Below are 17404 nucleotides of genomic sequence, written 5' to 3'. Positions count from 1 at the left end.
ACATCACATCCGTCCGAGAGAGTAAATCATCCATTTAAGGAAGTAGAACGTTAAGTCCTCAAGTGTTCTAGAGAACTTTATCTACCAGAAAGTGGTGGATGAGTGTAGGGTACAGATATGAAGACACCAAGGCAGAAGGCCCAACACCCATATAAATAGAAGACTTTTAAAAATAATTATTTTTTCAAAGAGAGAAGTAGTTCTGAATTTTAAGAGAGGATGTTAGTGTGTTTTAAATGTTATTTATTCAAATACAGTAAAAACCTTAAGAGAATTATGGTACCCCATATACCTATCAGCTAGCTTCAACAATTATTAATAATTGTTATAAGTTAATTGTTTAATAATCACAATGACAGTAGCAAATTATTAGCAATTTAAAAGCTCTGCTGGAGAATATTACAAGTAGCAAACAAAGCATTGAGGAAAATGGAAAAATTAGCTGGATATTTCTTGACCAGATCCAATTCCTGAAATAATAGCTTATTACATTACGGACCCCAAGGATCATTGTGGACTCTCGTAATGAATCCAGGCAGCCAGCAGAGTCTCCTTGGGCGGAAGACCTCCACCCTTATTCTCTGCGCTGCCTTGGGCAGCAGCCCAGAGGCCTCTGTAAGAGTTAAGGCTTGATATTTTGCCTTGCAGTCCTTCTCTCTGTAGTCGCTGTACTGAGTCTCTCAACCTTTTGTCTGTGGACCTCTTTGATGACACAAAACCCCTCCAACCATCTGCCCTACCTGTTGGCTTCGACCATGAGGGGAGCTTGCCTTTTGCTTGCTCTTTCTGACCAGTGTTTTGATGAATGATGCCTTTCTAGCAACCCAATGGCTCAGGACAAAGACCACGTCTCCTTTTCTCTTTTCTCTTTGTGCTGGTTGGGGAACCTAAATGTGTTTCTCATTATTCGGTCTGTTTTACAAAGTGAGTTCCTGCTGGGGTTCATTGCTTTTGGGATTAAATAGGTATTTCATCTCATACAAGATTGGCCCTTCCTTAATGTTTAACAATGGTAGTCTGTCCCAAGACAGGAAACCCTGAAGTGCTTTGCTAAATTTAAAGACCCAACTAAACATTAAGGTTCAGAAGATTTTTCCTGTTTTAAAAAAAACATGTAATCTCCTTCTGGCTAGTGTGTGTAGGCATTATGAGAGTGTTGGGGAGGGTATTGAAATGGAGTGGTGAGTGGTAGGACGGATCCAGAGATAATTCCTAGGTTAAAAGCCATTATGGTACAATGAAAAGGAAATAGGCCCTAGAATCAGAAGGTTGGGTTTTGAATCCCAAGTCTTTCTTACTGGCAGTTGGAACAGCTAGTGGTTTTGAGAAAGTGAATTGACCTTGCTGAGCCTTACTTTCTCTTCTGCAAAGAAGAAGACAATATAATCTACTTCTGGGGATTGTTGTGAAAATTAAATAAGATGCTGGCTGAGAGCACTTGGCACTTTCTAGGTGTTTGGTAATTGGTACCGTATTATTATTATCTTCCTGTGTAATGGCGAGGAAGTGTTAGCTTTGCTAATACAGTGTTTGTGACCAAAGGTTCCCTGAATCTATGGGATAAACATTTAAAGTACAGCTTTGCTCTGTATTTAAGGATCATCTATAGGGGACAGGAGCAGAGCATTGATTAACCCAGCTCTGTGACCTGCGGCAAGTCACTTAGCCTTAGTAACATCATTAAAGAAACACCTATTGAGCCCCTGCCTCCTAGCTCCAGAGCACTTGGTCATCTGTGATATGGGACATAATAATCCCTAGTTTCATCATAGGGCTGACCTTGGGATCAAATGAGATAATGTCTGTGAAAGTACTTGGTAAACTTGGAGCACAGTCTAAAGGTACTGCTGTGGACGTGAGGCAGAGAGAACATTTACTCTGTCCCATTCATGAGGCTCAAATACAAACTCTCCATTCCTCTGCGAGAGCAAACACATTCTGTTTGGCTTTGGCATTGAATGAAAAGTAAACAGTACCTTTTCAGTCGTTTTGCTTCCTCTCTTTACCCTTCAAAACAAAGCCAGGTCCTTCAAGTGCTTCCTGCTGAGTTGAGAAAGAAATGCTGGATTACAAATCCAGCCCCAGCTCCCAGGGCCCCAGAGGATGGCAGAAAAGTAGGGCATCAGAACAAGGGTGTCTAAAGACACCTATACCTGGTTCTTAATTAAGGGATTGGCCTTTTCTCAAGTCCCAAACCAGGGCCAAGTACCCCCAAGACAATTGCTTCCTTCTTCCACGGGCGTAACACTAGGAGAACACATATCAAAGCACTTGGACAACGGCACTGCTGGATTCTGTCAAGTGTTACTATGAGGATGAGAATGAGGTAGCCTGGGGCTGGCCTCGGAAGTTTGGTCGAGCAGCTTGACTTTTGGCTGGTGCCCTTGAGGATCACTGTGAGAAGTGTTCTAAGTGAATCCAAAGTCTTGTAAGTTTTGTCCTTGAAAAGTTGCCTATCACTTCCTGTCTGTTACTGTTCTCCATCTGAGGTCCTCACTGAACTCTTTCCTTCAGTCTCACCAGTCCATCTCATTTGTCCTGAATTTTGCCTTTGTGATGAGAAGTAAGGATCTTCACAATCTAGACAAGCCTACTTTTCCTAACAAACTCATGGCCGCATCACATCTGTGCCATAGCTCTGTCACTCCCTCTGGAAGTGGAGCTTTTTTCTCTCTTACTATTTATGCCCTCACCATCCTTCAGGATACTGTGTGCTTTTACCTCCTCGTGAAGCCTTTTGTGACAATTCAATCCCACTGATCTTTCTCCCTTCACTGGTATAGCATAGTATAATACATATTTTCCATATTACTCTTTGGCCTTTAACGATTTTCTGTTCCTTCATTCATTAACAGTTTGCCTTTGTACCTGGCACTGTGTTGGTGACTGGGGAATCCAGTAGTGAACCAAACAAACATGGCCTCTCTCCAGAAGAAATTTGCCATTTAGTAAGTAAGAAGGGAGATTTCAAAAAAAAAAGAAAGAGAAAAGAAAAGAAAGAACCACTACATAATATATAGTAAAAAGCGTGGATTTTATTCTAAAAGCAATGAAAACCATTGTAGAGGGTTTTAAAATAGCTTTTAACATTTTAAAATAGCTTTATTGAGATATAATTTTTTTGTGTGTGTATATTTCCCTGTGCTATACAGTGTAATCTTGTTTATCTATTCTACAATTTTGAAATCCCAGTCTATCCCTTCCCACCCTCTACCCCCCTGGTAACCACAAGTCTGTATTCTCTGTCCATGAGTCTTTAAATTCCACATATGAGCGATCTCATATGGTATTTTTCTTTCTCTTTCTGGCTTACTTCACTTAGAATGACATTCTCTAGGAGCATCCATGTTGCTGCAAATGGCGTTATGTTGTCGGTTTTTATGGCTGAGTAGTATTCCATTGTATAAATATACCACATCTTCTTTATCCAGTCACCTATTGATGGACATTTAGGCTGTTTCCATGTTTTGGCTATTGTAAATAGTGCTGCTATGAACATTGGAGTGCAGGTGTCATCCTGAAGTAGATTTCCTTCTGGATACAAGCCCAGGAGTGGGATTCCTGGGTCATATGGTAAGTCTATTCCTAGTCTTTTGAGGAATCTCCACACTGTTTTCCATAGTGGCTGCACCAAACTGCATTCCCACCAGCAGTGTAGGAGGGTTCCCCTTTCTCCACAGCCTCTCCAGCATTTGTCATTTGTGGATTTTTGAGATATAATTGACATACAGGAAACTGCATATATTTAAAATGTGCCACTTGATAAGTTTTGACAGATGTATATAAAACCATCATCACAATATAGTGAGCATATTTATTATGTACTAAAGTTCTCTTGTACTCCCTCCTTCCCTTACCTCTGCCCCAAATGCTGATTAGTTTGAATTTTCTAGAATTTTCTATTAATAATCATACAGTACATACATTAGTGTGTGACTTCTTTCACTCAGTTCCTCCTTTTTCTTCCAGATAGTATTCCATTGTATGATATACAAGTTTGTTCATCCATTGACCTGTTGATGGACCTTTGGGTTGTTTGCACTTTTTGGCTATTATAAATAATGTTACTATGAACCTTTGCGTACAAGTATTTATGTGGACATATGTTTTCGTTTCCTTTGGGTAGATAAGTAGGAGTGGAATTTCTCAGTCACATGGTAAATTTATGTTTAATTTTCTAAGGAACTGCCAGGTCTGTTTGACCTCAAAGCCGTAATTCTGTTCACATAAGCTTATTGTAGAATAATGTAGACAATGATGGTGACAAAGGAAAATAATAGCTAACATTTATTACATGTTTTCTACATTCCAGGCGTTATGCTAAGAATTTTTAAATTCAATATTCCTTAATCTCTCCAACAAACCCTTGGAGGTAGGCATTATGATTATACTCATTTATAGAAGAGGCAACTGAGACTTTTTGAAATTGAATAACTTGCCCAAGGTCAAAGTCACCAGAGCCCAAACCTAGGTCTTTCTGACCCCAAAGGTTGTATGTATAACCACAGTATGAGTAAGACTAAGCCAGTGGACACTAAAATCAAGACAGTTGCCTTGCGCTATGCTTTCTTCTCAGGCTGGTGGGGTCAAGGGGTGGGAAGCAGAGCATTCTGTGCCTACAAAGAGGATTCTGTTTAGTTGAGATGCTGGTTTCATTTTAACTATTAGTCTAAGAATCTAAGCAAAATATAATGTGCAACATACACTTAAGAAATAATTTTTAGATTACTCTAGAACTCTATAGAAATAAAGTTGCCTAATCCAAAAATATAACTATATTTAAAATGAATTTCTTTTTTACTAGGTTTAGATCCTAGTTCTTTAGAGGCCTCATCCATCAAAAGACAATAAATGGAAATTGATTATATAAGGAATCCTGAGAATCTGATATTTGGAAGCAGAATGATAGAGCAGAGAGAACACAAGTTTGGGTATGAAAGAGACTTGGATTGAATAATGAGTCTGATATTTCATAGTGGAAAAGCTCCTTAAACCTCATTTTCCTTACCTGTAGAATGGAGATAGTAATGGCTATTTTAAAGAGTTGTTTTGAGGATTAAAGGAGATTACAAGTCAAAGCTTTAGGTTCTCAGTGAGTGCCAGTTTCTTTTTCCACTTCACTTTTTAAAAAAGGACTCACACTTTTTCATCCTGGCTTAAAATCTATAAAGCCCTTTTTGCTTGACTGCGGTGGTCCTCCCAAACCATACACAGAATTGTGTATGTTTGTACATGTGCATTTTGGTGGGAAGATGTCCTTGGCTTCCATCAGATTTCAAAGAACTCCATGATTCAAAAACAATAATTGACTAGTTTTTATTCATTCAACAATATTTATTGAATATCCACTATGTACAGGTCTAGAATTTTGCACAGATAAGACCCTGTCCCTCCCTGCCTTTAAGTAGTTTACAGTTTTGAGTAAATAAAAAACTGCAGTGTGTTGTGAGTTTGTGTGTTACCACGGTAATTACATACATCAGAGAGAGCTTGGTGTGTGAACAGAAGATTCCTAGGATGGAGGTGAGCATAATACAGTCATTGCAGGGAAAAGACTCAGGAATCCAGGATATAAACTTCCTGACTGTCCAGTGTGACTGGCAGCCAGCTGCTCCATCGCTGGAGAAGACTGTACATGTCCTGCCCTGGACAGACGTGCCAGCCTGGGACTGAGGGGTGGGGTGCAGGGCAAGGAGATGCAGCTGGAGCCCTCTTACCAGGCAGAGAGGCCTCAGAGCTCGGCCTAACTGGTAGGGGCTCTTTCTTTCAGTTTTTCTCAAATGTTCTTTGTGTGCTGCCAGCCCAGTGTGGTGCTGCTACATGGTGTAAAATTTCCCTTTAGTACTTTCGCTGTTAAACTTTAAGGAGGATCAACTTAAGTCCTGAAAAAAAAAAAAAGAAAAAGAAAAGTGTGCTCTTTGTTCCACTGATCTCTTAGTGGACATGATCAACATAAGTTGGATCACTGTGTCAACAATGTTTTGAAAATAAAGATGGTATCTTCCAGGCAGTTAGCAAGGCGAGTTGGAAAATTCCTGAAGCCAGAGGGAGATCTGAGTTCTGTGTGGCTCAATCCCTTCATTTTATAGATGAAGACACTGGGGCCCGATGATGGGAATTCTCCGAGGTTTCACGGCCTCTCCTGTCACTAAGTAAAGGAGCTGCAGAGCGATGGTTAATGAAGGCACATTCTGGACGACTCACTGTGATCTCTGAGCGCTGAACTGTGGGAAAAGGCCTCTCTGCTGTCGACCCCGTTTCTGCTGGCCTTGCCCACAGTGACTGGCTCCACCTGCCACGTTGTATCTCGGGGCCAGAAACCCTGCGTGTTTATTCTTTCCAGTCCTGCACTTTGCTCTTTTATTTTTACTGGCCCTGGGGTTGTGTTTGTTCTTGGAGCTCTCTTCATGCATATTGCAGGCGGCCCTGTGTTTACTTGAGCTCAGGACTAAATATAACCTCCACTATCGCCAGAGGCATCCTTACATGTCAGCCGCTTTTCAGTGTATGTGCAAACTCCGCTGCACGTTGCAGCCCCAGGGCGAGTACCAACGCTGCTTTCATTTCATGGGAGTTCACTTTTAAAAGGAAACTGTCACCGAAGACATGGATGGCCGGGTTCAGGAAGAAATCAGTTTCTATCACAGGCTGCCCTCATGCTTTGTCTCTTGTGTGTGAAAAGACCGGATCTCCAAATCCTAATTGAGACAACCAGGAAGGAGCACGTTTAGGGCCCCTCTTCTCCGTTTAACAGCATGGCAGGTGCCCCTTCTCCTGACTCCATCCCCATCCTGTAGGCCTTTTGTAGAGAAATAGAAAATGTCTGTAGCATGGGTCACATCCTTCCTTCTTCTAGGACCTTCTAAAGTGTTGTAGGAAGTGTCTGGTTAGTGGCTTTACATAGTGCCCCAGACCTAAGACCCAAGGTTTTCAAGAAATTGCCACCGCAGTCCACTGAGCACAAGGACAAGCGTCCAACCCACTCCATGAAGCTCTCCCTAATGCTCCGTCAACCACGCTCTCTCCCATCTGTGTTCATTACTGTGCTGGTTAGAATTTGTCTATATTGTTTATAAATTATTTTGTGCTTTTAATCTTGTCAAAAGGAGAGTGAAAGCTCATCAGAATCTGGGTCTGTGTCTCCTGCTTACCTTTACCCATTGACTGTAGTCAATGCGGAGGAAACATTAGGTGCTTGCCAACTTCTCAGCTGCTTGAGAACATGGAAGAAGGTTCAAGCTGGCATTTCCCCTCTTTGAATCCAGTAGGATCTGCTGTACCCTCCGTTGGAGGGCTGTGAACTGTATAGGCACGAAGCGGCCCCGAGTGACAGCAGGATCGCATCCACGAGTATGCTTGGTGAGGGAAGAAAGGGGACTCAGCTGAGTCAACCCAGGAACAATGGGATAACAGAACCTGAAACCATACTGCCTTCACATCCTCAAAGTGGGCCTGAAATCAGATCCTTTAATATTTCTCCAGGGCCCATAAAATGTGAGATTCACCCCTTCGAAAGAATACTATAGACAATGCCCGCATTTCTCAAACCAGTCCCTCTCTTCCTCCCTTCCTTCCAGTAGTTATTGAGCATCTGCTGTGTACAATGATCTGGGTCAACAAGGAAGACCAATAGGTACTCCTGCTCATGGAGATTACTATCTAGAAGAAAAGGCTTACCCACCGACACAGGAAAAGGACTAATTAAGGACCACTAGATAAGATGTCTGGGCTGCTTTGGAGATTGTCAGGAGAGCAATTTGGATGTTTAGAAGCAGAAGACACTTTGGCAGGGGTTCAGGGAGAGTAAGAAAGCTGAGAAAGAAGGTGGTGAAGAGGAGGTTTTGTTTGATTGCTTTTGAGCTTGTTTCAACCCTAGGAAGGAAGCAGGTGGAGGAGGTAAGAGTGCAGGTGCCAGGGAGGGCATACAGGGGACAGCAGATGTGATCCCATCGGACAAGGAGAGATGTGTGTAGGAGCAGCGTTGGGCCACATGTTGTGCTTCTCAGTCAGCATTACTCCTCATTGTCTTGTCGTCCTATAGGTGTCTGACTAGCAAATTTTCTGTGTGGCTGGCCGACTAGCTACCAATTCTGTTCTTTGAAAGTTCCCCATTTTTGTGTTCACTGTAGGTGAGGAAGGGAAATTGTTCTTGCCCTTTGCCCTCAGCCGTGTTTGCAGGGTCAACCTCCTGCTATCGGGGGTTTGAGTGAGGACACAGTGTCTGACACTGTTCATCAGAAGAACTCTCATCCGTGTGCATCTAACATTGGCTGCAGGATTGCTGGTGGGGGGTAGGGCGGGTGCTGATGGTGAAAATTGGAGTCTTTCTGAATTTGACATCCCTACGGCAGATAGTGGATCTTTGGGGGCCTAAGGAGGGTGTCGTTAGGTGCAGCTGAGAACACAGAGGATGGGGGAGCCTGTTGACAAGGAGGTGGGGCTGACTGTGTGCTCAAGATGGGGCCTTTTGATTTTCAGTGATTCATTGTTAGAACCGGAATTTCAGGGTTCCTGTGGCCTGGGGTCTACATAGGTAGTGTTAGAAAACTGGAATTTCTGGGTCATTAAGTGGTATTGAGTATGGATATGTCCGGAGTGTGAAAGCTTTACCCCAGAGTACAAAGCAGGATCTCATCTCTAGTGCCTCAGTTGGGCAAGATGTTATATTGGATGTAAGATCAGACCTGCATCTCCCTTGGAAACAGGCAGTAATGTCTGTAAGCCATAAATGCAGGTGAAAAATGGTCAGCTTGTGTTCTAAATCAGAGTGAAAGACCAATTCATTTTGCTCACTGGCATGTGTTTTTTGTTATTCCACAGCCCACGTACAATGAGAAAACAGGAGTTGTGTGTAACCCAGGACCTGGTAGATGCTTAGGAATGCTAATTACATCTTTACCCCATTTTGCCTGTGCCTGCAAGAAGGAAGTCTCAGCCCCACACACTAGGAGGCTTTCTGTACAACCAGGTTCCTTTTCTTGTGCTCAGTAAAACAGGAGCACCAATTATGTGTTAGGAATGCAATAAAGTCCTTGCCCTCGTGGAATTAAGAGTCTAGTAGAAGAGAAAGTCAAGAAACAAAGTGTGTAATGTCAGGTAGTGAAAAGTACAATGAAAAAAATGAAACAAGGTAAGGGGAGATAGCACCTGCTTTTATATTTTTATTGGGTGCATTTCAACTATTTCTTTCCCCAGAAATGCCCTCTGATTCCCCTCACCCTTATCTGGCCCACTTGTTATGCTGTCGTTGATTCAGATTTCAGTGCTGCCTGGAGTTACTCCTTCCGTTTGGGTTCAGTTTCCTTCTTAAAGTTCACCCTTTTCCTTGAGGGTCCCTGAGTAGTTATATTCTCCCAGTCTTTGTCTGACTGTATTTTTATTTCATCTCTACTTTTGTTTAGTAGTTTAGCCCTATATATGCTCTAAATTAAAATAATTTCCCCTCAGCACTTGGAAATATTATTCCACGCTCTTCCAGTGTCTCCTGCAGCTGTTCAGCAGCTTTTTATCAGGGTAATTGCCGTTCTTTGTATAATTTGTCTTTCTCTCTCATTGTTTCTCTTCCCTTCTCTTCCTTCTTTTCCCTCTGTTTTTTCTTTTTTTCTCCTCACTTTCTCCTTTGGCTGCTTTTCAGTTTTTAAAAAACTGTGTGTGTGCGTGTGTGTGTGTGCATGTGTGTGCTCTGTACTTCACCATGGGTCATGTGGGTATAGGTTTATTTTTCTCTGTTCTGTTTGGGACTAATGTCTCTATATCGTTAAATAGGAATTCTCACTCATTCTCCCAAAACTTAAACTCTAGTGAAATATTGGTCCTTCTTTTCTGTCTTCTATTTCCTTTCACACTCTAGTATTTTCTACCTCTTTATCTCTCTGGCTTCATAGCAGGTAATCTGTGTGTGTGTATTTCACAGTTACTAACTCCAGTGACCTGTTTTACAATTCACATAGTCTATCTTTAGTTTTGCTAATCAGAAGTTGAACTGCACATTGTGTTTGGATCTTAAGGACATTTATTTGTTTCTAGAAAAAAATTTTCAAAATTTCCCTTTTTTCATGCCACATAATATTTTCTCAGAGTTTTTGCCCTTTTTGGAGGGGCCTGTATTTAATCAATCATTTCAAGTATTTCTTTCAGATTGTTGTTCTACAAAATTGAATTCTCCATTTTATGTTCTCATTCTCACAAATAGTGGATTGTTTCCTTATGTATTTTATAATTTTTTATCTGTGCTCTAATTTAGAGATTGTGTGTGTGTGTGTGTGTGAGAAAAGCTCTTGTGGCATGGATTTTGAGAACATCTTTCTCACAGGTGCCTCTGTTTCTGCCAAGGACTCTGAATTAAAAGGACTTTTAATCACTGGCCCAGGACCAGGTTTTTACATTAATTCCTGAAGTTGTCATTTTCTATACCACAAAGATAAATTTGAATCCCTTATCTATGCCAAACATAGGCTAGAATTCCTATTTTTCTGGGAAAACTATTTCCCCACCCAGAGTCCAGCCAGAAACAGAAGAACTTTCTTGTAATATCTTGGTACTGATGGGCAGATTTTTCTAGTTTATCTTTTACCTGCGGAGGCAAGTCTATTAGGGTCCCATCTTAATGCAAGAATTTCAATTCCCATCTCTGATATATCTCTGTCAGGCTCAAAGCCTTGTTGAGGTCTAATATCTGGGCTAAATGTTTACTTTAAAACCCAGTGATGCATCAGGGGCCTCCAGCAGCATCAGCAGCATCTTGGAGGTTGTTAGAAATATAGTCTCACCCGGACCAATAGAGTCAGAATTTTCATTTTAGCAAGATCCCAGGTGATTTATGTGCACATCAGAGTTTGAGACGCCCTGCCCTGGATCACCATGTTATATGATGCTCATTCTTCCAGCCTCTCCCCTAGAGTTGGGACAGTGTCAGATCATGTGTTCTCTGGTTTTGTTTTGTCTTGTTTTGCTTTTTTAAAAGTTTCCTCTGCATTTTTGGGAAATGAGAATTTCACTGTCTTTCTTGGGAGCTCATCTATGCATTTAAAAACACTTTTGTTAAAATCTTTTTAATCACCAGGTCTGGAAGCCCAGTCCTACTCTGTCTTCATGGTACAGTTTTAAATGTTTAGCAGCTTCCTATACCAGCCTCTAGCTTAGCGCTTTTGTGTGCAGACAGTAACTGTAGCTTCCCGTGTTCCATTGGTAGATTAGAACTGTTCTGTTGACAGTTTCATGGTTAAATGCATAATATTTGCTTAGTTTTCTTTCTTTGCAGGGTGGTCTTCATATACACACACACACACACACACGCACACACTAATGCTTTGACGTATAACATACTCTTGTCCTACTATATCCTTTTTATAACGCTGGGTCTGGCTCAAGGCTAGGTCCCTTCTTTTGCACCATGGAATTTCTGTAGTGAGATCGGAGAAATTGGTTGTGCTGTCAGAGTCACAGGCAGTGAACAACACAGCAGGGGCCAGTTTATCATGGACACATCTTTCAAGCCTTGGTTGAACAGTGGGTTATCTCAGCCCATGCCTGGTCAGCCTGCACTTGCAGTCTTGGGTAGAAAAAGCTGTAGTGGGAAAGCAGCTCTCTCCAAATTCATTACTAGGCATTAACTGTGCACTTGTCCATGGTGATGCAGTATCCTGTACTTTGGGGACACCAGAAGGGGAACACTTTGGGCAGCTTATCGGCATAAGGTAGTGAGGCACCCATACGCAGAAGAGTGAGAAGGAAAATCCCAAGATGTTAGATAAGCAAGTACCTCCTAGAGAGATAAGGACTGTACAAAAATGCCAAGGGACTGTGGATGAAGAGAAGGAGCGCCATAGGACGGTGCAGGATGACATCATCCCTTCACTTCCTTAAATTGCCACTGAATCCTTATCCCTTGCCTGCTTCTGCTTAGGGGCAAGTCATTCTCCTTTGGTTCAGAGAGAACTTAAGATCCCCTCTTCCCTTGCCTGCCTGGGTAATCCATCACACCAACTGCGGAGACCTTGGCTTTCTAACACCATTTAGAGGGCTCTGCTTGGCATAAAAAAACGTATCTTTCCCCCATGAGGTGAAGAGGAATTTCTGGTTTCTTCCCACCTCCTGTAGGGTACATCTGGCCCACAGTCCCGGATCATTGTTTGCAGAGCTGTAATCCAAATGTGTACATTATTTTTTGAATGGCAAAAGACTGAGCCAACAATAACCGTAGGTCTTGATCTGCTCTGTTCATCTGGAGAGTAGGGTTATTATATGAAGCTCCCTTCCAGCCAGGCTGCTATGCTCTTTGTTTCCTAGGAAGCCAGGATCGTTGCCTTTGAAACTCTGCTCACAGCACACCCTTCCCTGGAATCCCTTACCCCATTCTATTTTGAGCTCTGCCCATTCTTGAATGCTCTCGTACATGAGTGACTTTGTAGCTGCACTGATTATTCGAAACTTCAGTCATCCCATGTGTTGTTAGGAATTGCATTTTTATCTTTTTGGCTTATCTCCTGAAATATATTTTAAACTTTTTGAAGTCAGATATCTTGTAGCATACAGCACAGTTGGCCAGCATAGAGCAAGTTCTCAAAGATCTCAAGAAAGTCTGTTGATTCCAGACTCATAAAATTACTAGTTATCAGTATATACAGTTATTCACATGCTCTAAAGAAACATTTCTATATGGTGTCCAGGTTGTGGAAATCATAACAAAGAGTGGCTAAGAACACAGGACTGTCTTGTTCTTAATGGTTATAGGAAACGAGCCAGGTTTTCCCCAGGAGGGGGAGGTAGACTGCCTCACTACTGCTTACCTAAATGCAGTGCCCCTCTTCACCTGCCACCAACACTTTCTACCACCTTTTTTGTCATAATAAAATGAGAGATAATAAAATGTCACATGCATCTTCCTCATTTTGCACATTTGGAAGCTCTGTTATTAGGTGCATACACATATATAATTGTAATATCTTCCTGACAAATTGACACTTTTATCATTATGAAGTCAGTGACATCTGATATTATTACCACTTGGCCTCATTATGCTTATTCTTTGCATGGTGTATCTTTTTCCATTCTTTTATGTTACTTCTACTTGCAACCTATCTGTCTCTATATTTACAGTGCACCTCTTGTAGACAGTATGTATTTAGGTCTTGCTTTATTATCCATTATGAAAACCGCTGCCTTTCAATTGGGATGTTTATTCCATTAATATTTAATATAATTTTTCTTGTGGTTGGCTTTAGGGCTACTCTCTTCTAGGAGGCACACCTTGGAGATATTGTGGGTTGGGTTCTAGACCACTGCAATAAAGCAAATATCACAATAAAGTGGGTCACACTAATTTTTTGGCTTGTGGATACACTGTATGTTATGTTTACACTATACTGTAGTCTATTAAGTGTGCAGCAGCATTATGTCTACAAAAATATACATACATTAATTTAAAAACTTTATTGCTAAAAAACACTAACCATCATCTGAGCTTTCATAGTAGTAGTAGTAGTAGTAGTAGTAGTAGTAGTAGTAGTAGTAACATCAAAGATCACTGATCACAGATCACCTTAACAAATATAATAAGTAATGAAAAAGTTTGAAATATTTCAAGAATTACCAAAATGTGACACAGAGATACAAAGTGAGCAAATGCTGTTGGAAAATGGTACCAATAGACTTGCTCAATGCAGGGTTGCCACAAACTTTCAATTAGTGAAAAATGCAGTATTTGTGAAGTATATATAGTAAAGCAAAGTGCAGTAGAACGAGGTCTGCCTGTAATAAGTTGGCTCATATATTCTTTGCCAAGCATAGTGCTAAATGTTCCATAGACATGATCTCATTTAGCCCTCCCCCAAAACTTTTAAATTAGGTATAATTATCCCCATTATGCAGATAAATTAGGGAGACCTAAAATGATTAAGTGAGTTGTTTCTTGGTCAGACAGCTGAAAGTGTGTGGAGGAAGGAATAGAATCTGGATCTACCTGACTTAAGGTCTCTTTTCTTATGAGCATAGGGTAGATATGGGTTTTGCTTCTCCTCCCCTGTAGGCAAAATGTGGTAGCATAGTTCATGGCTATGTAAATATATACCCTGAATATTTACCTTTCTGATTCCCTTGTCTCCTTCCTAGGTAGGGAGAGTAACTAGGTCCACTGGCCTCTGCAGTGGCAGGGGCATCAGAGGGAGGGAATCTCTGTGGATGGTGAAAACCTGCTTTTGTCTGAGAGTCAAGGGATCTGACTGCAGCCCTTATTGTTGCCAACTGCTGGTACGACGTGGAGCAAGTTACTGTGCCTTTTTTCACCACTACTTCCTCATCAGTAAGTTGGGAGACCTCTCAGTCTTTTCCAAAACTACTTAACAACCTGATTCTCAGGATATTTTTGGTGGCCAGGAACTTGAAAGAACCCTCTTGGCAAAGTTTTGCTTGTGGATCATGAATTTAACAGTGTCTATGGTAACTGTCCTGGATATCTTGAATCCCTAGATATCTTCCAATAACAACTCAAATAGTAAAACCAGGATCTCTCATTCTTAACATAGTGTTCTTCAGTCTCTGACTCCATCTAAAGCCTTCTTCCCACGTGGGTCTGTCATGTTGTAATCAGTGCTATTGGCCGAGCTGTCATTCCTTGGGAGTGCCATGGTCCTGGCTGGGTCACTTTTTGCTTTTAGGGCTCTAATTCTTACAGATGAAGCAAATTCAAGAGTACACTAGTCATCTATCTTAGTGGCATGTGCTCTGGGGTTGGGTGGTTGACCCTTCCCACCTAACAGGAAAAAACCTACCTGCTTAACCTGTTCAGGATGGGAAGAAAAGGTATTTACATTTCCATTTCCCTCGTGGGGCTCAGTTTCGATGCCTGCATTTCAGTCACCACACTCAGCCTTCGACTGACAGCACAGTAGGCTGTATTCTCTGAGGAATGCATCAACTGACAAGTGTTCATTAGATTAATTAAAGAATTCAAGTCCTGACTGAAATGACTCCCTGACATCAGAATTTTGTCAGTTTCTGGAATCAGAAAGGCCCACCTCACCCTTCCTCACTCCCACATTGCTTTTTTTTTTTTTAATAATCATGCTGGAAAAATCACCCTGTCTAGGAAAAAAAAAAAAGTAGAATAGAAGGAGGTAGTGCAGACTACTCAAGTGTGCAGAGCAGTGTTTTTGAAAACAACAGCTTGGCCTTCGCAGGTGGAGGCCTTCACCTTCCTGATCTTTCCAGAAATGGTTCTAGGAGGAGGAACGTAAACCATATTTTCCTTCTGACTCACTGTGTAACTCTGGAAATGAGTTCAACCTTTCAGTGGTGCATGCGTGAATGATGGATGCCAAGGTGTTGCCTCTCATAATTTTGTGACAGTGAAGATCCTTGAAAAATTAGGAAAGTCTTGGAAAAATAAAGTGACCTTACAAGGGTTACATTTCTGGTCACTACTTAAGATTATAACAGTATTTAAATGGGATTTTCTGGTTTGTCATCAGTTTATGTCCTCAATTTGCTCTAAGACTGAACTCTTCAGTTCATTTTGGGGATGTCTAAATCAGATGTTGACATTTTACAGTCTGTGTGCCAAAGATGGCAAGGACCAGATTTTCCTACATGAGGGGGCCAGATGTCACCACTTTTGCCAGTGACTTCTGTTTGCCATTTCCCTCTTCACACTTCTCCTGCTTCCAAGCTCTGATCCACAGTTGCTAACCCAGACCTGGATGGGGTTAGAGTCACCAAACAAGAACAGAAGGCCCTTATCTTGGCAAAACTTTTGAAAAGTTTCCACTTCCTTATCTAAAGAAAGAGAATGTTCTTGCCTTAGAAGGAAGACTTAAGCTTTCCCAGGACTGCTGAATCAACCACTGATGAATAATTAAGTGCTGTCAGATTCTCATAGCAAGAATTTGCCAGAAGGGCAACAGGTGACTGGACACCATTTAACTTCTCTGGGCCTTAATTTTCTTGTCTGTAAGATGAGGCAGTAGGAGTCACAGAGGATCCAATTTTTTTCCTGTGTCAACAGTCTGAGTCTGTCTTTACTAATATTGTGTTCAAGTATCATTATCAAAGCTGGTATTTTGCCTAAAATTATTTGTTGTATTAACAAACATTAATCTCCAAACTCCTCTCCTCCCCCTTCTCACATGTTATTTAAAGTACTCAGATTAGTTACAACCTATGGCCTTTATCGTGTTCTAGCTCAGCAAAAAGACATGAGGATTTCATCCTCCTAGGGAGGTATTTCAGGTCTCATCATTGACTTGAGTTTTCTTTGGTATATGGAGCATAATGAGAGAGTTTTTACTCCTAGCTAACACATCTCCTTTCTGCTAAAGACCCACCCAAATATTCTAGCCTTATCTTCTCAGCCAAGTCTTATTCTTACATTTCCAGGTATCCATAGGGAATTCTGACTTGAGAAGAACATCTCATCATAAGTCAATCAACAGGTATGGTTGAGCAGCTACTATAAACCCAACATTATGAGTAATCTAGAAGAAGCATTAGACATCACCCTTACTCTTAACTGAAACTAGGGAGAAAAAAACTAAAGTATATCCAGTCAGGAAACGCTTGTTGGGGGCCTCTTTCTGGGGGACACCATGAAACATGATAGGTAGTATGGCAGTATATCCCAATTTTCCAGGAACTGTCCTACTTATACATGTATTGGAATAATTATTAATATCAATCCTATGACCTTCAAAAGCATCCTAGTTTGGGTGAAAAATTGTAAGATTGCCTTAATAATAGGAATGACAGGGCCTCAGTATCCTCACCCATGGGAGTTAGAGTTAGATTAACATAGAAAATTACCATAGCAACTAAGAACCATGATGATTAGTGCTTTCTTAACACAGGAATGGCCATTGTCACACCCTGAGTGTTTTTTAGTTTTTGAATGAGGTGATTCCTTTCATTACCTGAGATACTTGTATAGGCTATATTGTGTTGTTGGTTAACCTGATGCAAAGGGTTATCTTCTCCAGCTTAAAATTCTAATCAGCATCTATGTCTCTGACATGGGCTTAAGCTATTTCTGACATGTGTCAGATCTTTCCTTTATGGGATATAGACCAAGAAGAACCCTTAAGGAATGGGCAGCAAGTGAACTGCAGCAGCTCATATAGTCCACAAAATGAGACCATCCCTGAGGATCTACACCAAGCCAAACACTGGCCTGTAGTCAACAGGGCAGAAGGAATTTTATGAGCAAAACCCAGAGGTAGGAGATAGTATGGGGAATGTGGGGACCACCAGGTAACTTGGTATCGGTGGGAGTTGAGTGAGCAGGTAGCAAGGGATGTGGCAATGGAGGTGATGGAGAACTAACATTAAGAAGCATAGTGTCTTTTAAGTTTGGAAATGAAATGGGACCTCAGATATAGCTCCATTCCCAGGGCTCTCGCTGCCCTGGCAGCCACAT

At 41.4% G+C, this 17404-nt stretch overlaps 1 long non-coding RNA gene across 2 annotated transcripts in view; it reads left to right on the top strand.

Annotated features, from left to right (window-relative positions):
* LOC140689478 (uncharacterized) overlaps positions 1–17404 on the top strand; it is a 171639-nt gene that overhangs the window by 23998 nt on the left and 130237 nt on the right. The window contains exon 1 of one of the 2 annotated variants that reach the window (XR_012064468.1): positions 16387–16427. The exons of the other annotated variant lie outside the window; for it this stretch is intronic. This is a non-coding gene — a long non-coding RNA (uncharacterized lncRNA). Of the gene's footprint in view, positions 1–16386; positions 16428–17404 lie in introns of those variants that run through there. 2 annotated transcript variants of the gene reach the window in all.

This window comes from Vicugna pacos, chromosome 26 (genome assembly GCF_048564905.1).
Source record: "Vicugna pacos chromosome 26, VicPac4, whole genome shotgun sequence".
Lineage (NCBI taxonomy): Eukaryota > Metazoa > Chordata > Mammalia > Artiodactyla > Camelidae > Vicugna > Vicugna pacos.
This window is presented reverse-complemented; position numbering and strand designations above follow the sequence as displayed.